Raw genomic sequence first — 6,529 nt, forward strand, 5'->3', positions numbered from 1 at the left:
AATCGTTTATTGAATCTTGATTGTTTTCTTGTTTATTTCATTAGCATAATTGTCTGTTTAAGCTCGATTGTTTGTCTGTTTATTAAATTAACATAATCATCTTTTCAACCTTGATTATTTAATTGATTATCCAAAAACTTGATTGCTCACCAAAGAACTTAGTTGTCTAGCTGTTATATCAAGGAACTTAATCATCTATTTGCTTATCTAAGAACTTTTCCCTTTACTTACTTATTTAACAACGTGATTATTTACTTGAACTCGAATGTCTATTTGTTTACCTAAGAATTTGAATAACAAATTGTCTCTCCAAATTATTTATCTAAATACTTGATGTCATACTTGTTTATCTAAAGAACTTGACTAACTGCATGACTATCTAAGAACTGAACATCTATGAACTTAATTATTTTTATGATTACTCATGAATTCGATTTTGGTGTATCAGATTACACATGAACCTTTTTCAATGATATTCATTTATGAACCTATTTTAGCCACTGCTTATATATGAACCTATTTAACTGATAATTACTTGGGAGCTTACACGATTGATAACCTGTGAACTTATTAAATTGTGGAAACGTGAGTATTACTTATGCTTATATGTTTCTTCCATAAAAAAGTGAAACTAAATCCTACTTATGTTTATCTATAACCACTTGAAACTTGATTATTGCTTATGAATATTGTCTTCTTCCGTGAACGTATGAAACTAGATTATTAGTTATCAATATCTCTTATTTTAACTCTTTCCATGAGCATAATTTCTCATAAAAACCTGATCACATGCGTGTTTACATATGACTACCTATGAATATTGTTTGATCTTGAATCCCTTCCGTAAATATACTTCTTCATGAACTTGACTACATACGTGCTTATATTTTATTACCTATGATTGCCTGTTGGTTTGATGCATTCCATGATCATACTTCTATACATATGAAAACTTGAATAATACATGATTACGCATGATTACTTATGATCTCAATTCATTACACACGCATATTTTCTATAAAACTTGATTACATATATGTTTATATACGATTACTTGTGGCCACTCATGATCCTAATTATATTTCAATGAACATGTTTTTTTCCGTTAAGCTTGATTGCATATATTCTTACTTATGATTCTCTATGAGCTTAAATTCTTTTCGTGAACATAATTATCTATGAAAACCTGATATTTGTGCAGAATTGTGTATATGTGAACCATGCTTATATGTAAACTCTATTTTTTTTTATCAAATCTTATTTACCCATAAATTATTATTTTATTTACTTCGTGCAACTTGAGTACTTACAAGGTTATTGTCTAAGGTGGTTAGTCGTCTATAAACTTGTCTGTCTATAAATGTAATTGCCTGCGTAACTCGAAATCTATAAATCTATTTTCATGAGCTTGATTTTCCAATATGTCTATTTCTTTGCATAGTTATCTAGTAGAAGCATTTTGTGTACAATACTTTGTGTTACGTTTCAAAGCATGATTGCATGCAATTTGGTAATTCAAATAACTAGTCATTCAAACTTATCATATTGTACCCAAATATTTTCACCATCTTTAATGTTTTCATAACATAGTGCTCATGTTTGTGTATTCTTATTCAACATCTCGGGGTTGACGTATTCTTGTTCAACCTGAGACAGGGCTAGATTATCATTAAACTTGCATTTAATATTCATATTGAACAACATTTTTATCATAATGATTATTTTATTTATTATTATTATTTTACATTTTTTTACCATACATAATTGGATGAACTATGTGGACCATGCGGTGAACAGAGTAATTGCGGGTTCACACGTAATTATGAAATTCAATGCATGGAACCCATAGCAAGTTCTGTTGTGTGTTATGGCATAGAAGTCTTTTAGTGATTAGGAAAACGAGACAAATGGAATATGGTAAGGACATGGTGCATACGCCGTTGGTAATTCCTATACATAGGTGTCCTTGCAATATCGCCAATCGTAGCGTTTTTCGTGTCATGGGGAGTTTTGTGTTACCCTGAAACTTTGACCAACATTATTAAGTTTTTTTTGTAACGAATTTTAAGCATGCTCAATTATTTTATAAGCATCGAAGTTTCACCTTTCAGGTTCAAACCACTAATCGTTAGAATTGTTGTTTTCCCGGAAACTTATCTAAACAATTCAACTCTCCCTTATCGTTTACCCTTAAACTCTCTATCTCTCAATCAAATTCTTGATCAAAAGATTATCGCTTGATATCAAAATAGCCTATTGAATTAGTCTGATGGCTTGAGAGAATGGTTGTTTTACATTTTTCATTTTTTAATATTTATTTTTTGGATTTTAATTTTTTTATTGTAAGAAAGTTAATAATATACTTAGGGGTTGATGATGAAAGGGTTTCATAAATAAATGATATGTTATAACCTGTTTAAAAGCTATCTGGATTTGGTGACCCGCTTATGTTTTTTACTATAAAATTGTTTATTAATTATAAATAATATCTTTTTCTTTTTAAATTGTATATTAAATTTTAGTATATCCCTATTTTACAGGATTTTCATATCAAATAATTGGTAACATTAATTTTTAATATAATGAGATTTATAACCCGTTTAAGAGCTATCTGGTTTTGATAAGACCCATACCCATGAATTTGGGTTAAATCAATGAGAGGCCTCCATTTAAAAATCAGGCAATCTGGTGGCTTACATTAAAGGGGGGAGCGACCACATCGCGACACGTAGGATTTTAGGAGTTTCGTTTATATATATATAGGGTTAGTTTCATTTAAGAACTCAAAAAAAGTTAAGAACTTTTAGGAACTCTTAAAAACCAAATATTTTTTTAATTTCTTTATATAATAACATTATATGAGAGTAGTTTTATCATATTTAATATATAAATTTTTTATTTACATATATAAGTCACAAGGTTACATATATATAAAATTTATGTAATAACAAACTTACATATGTGTAAAAGAAAATTAGATATCTACAAAAAATAATTTGTATAATCGTAATCACATATATATATATATATATATATATATATATATATATATATATATATATATATATAAAGTGATAAAACAACACTTTAATAATATTAAGATACAAAATTTTTTATAAAAAAACGTTAGTTATTTGAGTTTCTTAGAGTTTTAAAATGATACTCATCCTATATATATATATATATATATATGGTTAGGTTAAAATAAAAAACTCACTTGAGTTGTGAAAACTCTAGAAACTCATTCTTAATCACATGTTTTTAATTAAAGATTAAATCTTGTGGTCCACAATTAAAGTTAATAAAAAATGTTAACATAAATATAACTTTTTCTCTCTCTTAAAAACATAAAAAAATTAGTAAAAAAATGTTAAAAAATAGCAAAACAATTTTTTTTAATGTTTCGATATTTTGTATTAAATGTTACAACATATATTACATGTAACAAAAAAAACACGATGTTACATAGGGTTTTCGCGGGTTTTCACAACTCAAGTGGGTTTTCATTTATACTTTGCCTATATCTATATATATATATATATATATATATATCAAATCATCAAATCATCTGATCATCTTTTTAAATATGTCCGATCAAATCATCCGATAATTGGTTGAGGTGTTTCATTAATCTACAGTTTCTCATGGATTTACCGGTGCAAGTCTTTCAAAAATTTTTTTTTTTTTGGTTTTGAATAAAGATTAGTAGGTTTGTGTGAGTTAACCATTTAGATAAGGTTTCATATTTATGTGGTAATTTTTACAAGAATAAAATTTCAAGACTTATTTTAGATGGGGTCATAATGAGGATGCTAATGTGAAAGTTTATGGTAGACGGGGTGTCATATTTTCTTAAAGAAAAATATAACACGGATTTAGACCATCACCAATGGCCTCACTAGTCACTATAGAAACAAATACCACCAAGTCCTCACAATACCATTGTTGTCTTTGTCAATAAACACCCAATTTCAATTTTTACGTTGTGATAAACATGGAATAATATAATATCAATATTTTTTAAAGTGGTGAATATGTGTAAAGTTGTTTAAATGTGGTTGCAAGGTATATCAAATCTTGTAAAAGAAACACTTTCTTGATTAATTTCGTCAAAGAAAAAAAATGAAAAAAAGATCTAACCATAGAAAAAAAGGGCAGCACATCACAAAAATCTCTACAAACGCCATCTGTAGGACTCGAACCCACGACCACATGGTTAAAAGCCACACGCTCTACCAACTGAGCTAGAACGGCTTTTGTTTTAGCTTCCACATATAATATTATATTGAGGTTAGAAGATATCATTTAATCTCACCAAGAATCGTTTTCGAGGGACATTCATAAATTGATCAGGTGATTTGATCGGACATATTTAAAAAGATGATCGGATGATTTGATATATATATATATATATGAAGAAGATGAAGAATTATACAATCTGGACACACAAGAAAGGAAACACAAGACGTCTCCTAAGAACAAATGCCTCCGAAATGCGTCTCTCAAGACGAATTTTAAAAATCTCTTTTTTCTAGAACTTGAAAATATGTACGAGCCAGGTAGGAAACATAATAAAACAGTCTTGCGAGACTGCATTTTGAGAAGAAAGGTTTAGAAAAAAATTGAACTTTTCCTTCAATATTTCAAAATAATTTGAACTTTACCTTCAATATTTTCCTAAATTTGGTCTGCTCCCTACATTTCTTTAAATCTTTGGCCTGCTCCCTCATAATAATTATCTTTTCCCAATGTGTCTCTCAAGTTTAAATTCTAGAAAATTCTCAAAAAAAAAGGAGCTATTTTGAGACTTCTCTCTCTAAAAATGGCTATTTTGGGAATTTTCCCTTCTAACACCTATTTGGGACGAAGGAATTCCGTATATATTAATTAAATTCTATGTGAAGATTGATTGTGTGATTAGTTCTAACATTTTTTTTATGTATATGGTTTTAAATAATCTCAATAGTTATCTTTTGATTGCTGTCAGTCTCAACTAATTAAATGACTGGTGAAGGTCTCATCTTTTAACATGTTTGCTTCCAACGATCTATAACTAAAGGAAGTGTAACTCTGTTAGTCTCCGGTCGCCGGAAAAATGTTTTCAGCTAGACAACCTAATTTTCGCCGGAAAACTCAACATTTTATGTTAGGGGAAAAATCAGAATCAAACACATAAATAAACACAAACTAAAGCAATAAAGGACACAAGAGATTTACGTGGTTCGGTCTATATCTAACCTATATCTACGAGCGGAAGCTAGGGTTTGTTATTGAGATGATAAAGATTACAAGTATAATGATATGAATATATAAGTAAACCTTAATTAGTGTTAGCCTTAATAACTAAGTTAACTAACTAGGCTCATTAGAGCTAGGGCAGACCGAACCCTACTGCTCGCCCTCCTAACCGGCTTGGCCCAAAGTGGGTTGAAGCTTACATAACCTATAACAAGCTCCCACTTGGAGGCTTCGAAACACTTTCAAAATTGTGTTTCACTTTACATCTGTAACATCAGCGTCATCTCTAAGCTTTTCCTAGTTGCCGGACACTTTATCAACTTATTCCTGAAGGCCAGCTGTAGCTACGCAAAGCTTCAGCTTATCCAGCGTCATTGACTTGGTAAACATATCAGTTGGATTCTTTGGACCTTTAACATTCTCCAGTTTGATGGTGCCATCATTAATCAATTCTCGGACAAGCGATATCTCATCCCAATGTGCTTCGTCTTCCAAAGATACACTAGATTTTGTGCAAGTTTCATTGCACTCTCATTGTCATTGAATGATGAGTAGTCAGCCTTTTTCTTGCCTAGCTGCCCAAAAAAAGTCTTCAACCACGTGAGCTCTTTTCCAGCTTCAGCAACAGTCATATGCTCAACTTCTATTGTTGATAAAGCAACACTTTTCTGGAGTCTTGGCATTCAACTAACGGTTGTTCCTTCCACTGTAAAAACATACCTGGTAGTACTCTTATACATGTCTTTATAACCACCTAGGTCAGCATCAGTATAACCCATGAAAACTGCATCTTTCCCTTTAAAACACAACTCCATCTTTGATGTACCCTTCAAATACCTGAGTAATCATTTCACTGCTTCCTAGTGTTATCTCCTTGGATTAGACATAAACTGGCTAACTACCCGACGACGTGAGCTATGTCTGGTCTTGTGCATACCATAACTTACATGAGGCTTCCAATAGCCAATGAATAATGGAGTTTAGACATAACTGCTTTATATTCTTCGGTCTTTGGATACTGATCCTTTTGAATCTTGAAATGGCTTCCCAAAGGCCAAAGGTGTGTTTCTAGGCTTAGTATTCTCATCGTTCATACTGAATCACTTTTCCAATCTACTTCTCCGGGGAAAGTATCAATGAGCCATCTTTCTCATCTCTATTGATACTCATCTCGTGTATCTGTTTTGTTGAACCCAAGTCTTTCATCTCAAATTCTTCTACTATTAGCATATCATGTACATACAATAGTAGAATGATATACGAGCTCCTGAATTTCTTCGAATAACAATAA

The 6,529-nt window shown here is 30.7% G+C and overlaps 1 non-coding gene across 1 annotated transcript; it reads right to left on the bottom strand.

The window, feature by feature from the left end:
- Positions 1–4,181: 4,181 nt before the first annotated feature.
- On the bottom strand, positions 4,182–4,254 carry TRNAK-UUU (transfer RNA lysine (anticodon UUU)). The gene has a single exon. It is a non-coding gene; the product is annotated as a tRNA-Lys (tRNA).
- Between the last annotated feature and the right edge of the window lie 2,275 nt (positions 4,255–6,529).

The sequence above is a fragment of the Bidens hawaiensis genome, unplaced genomic scaffold (genome assembly GCF_021521415.1).
Source record: "Bidens hawaiensis isolate Kalapana, Puna unplaced genomic scaffold, B.hawaiensis_p1.1 tig00018571_1, whole genome shotgun sequence".
Classification (NCBI taxonomy): domain Eukaryota; kingdom Viridiplantae; phylum Streptophyta; class Magnoliopsida; order Asterales; family Asteraceae; genus Bidens; species Bidens hawaiensis.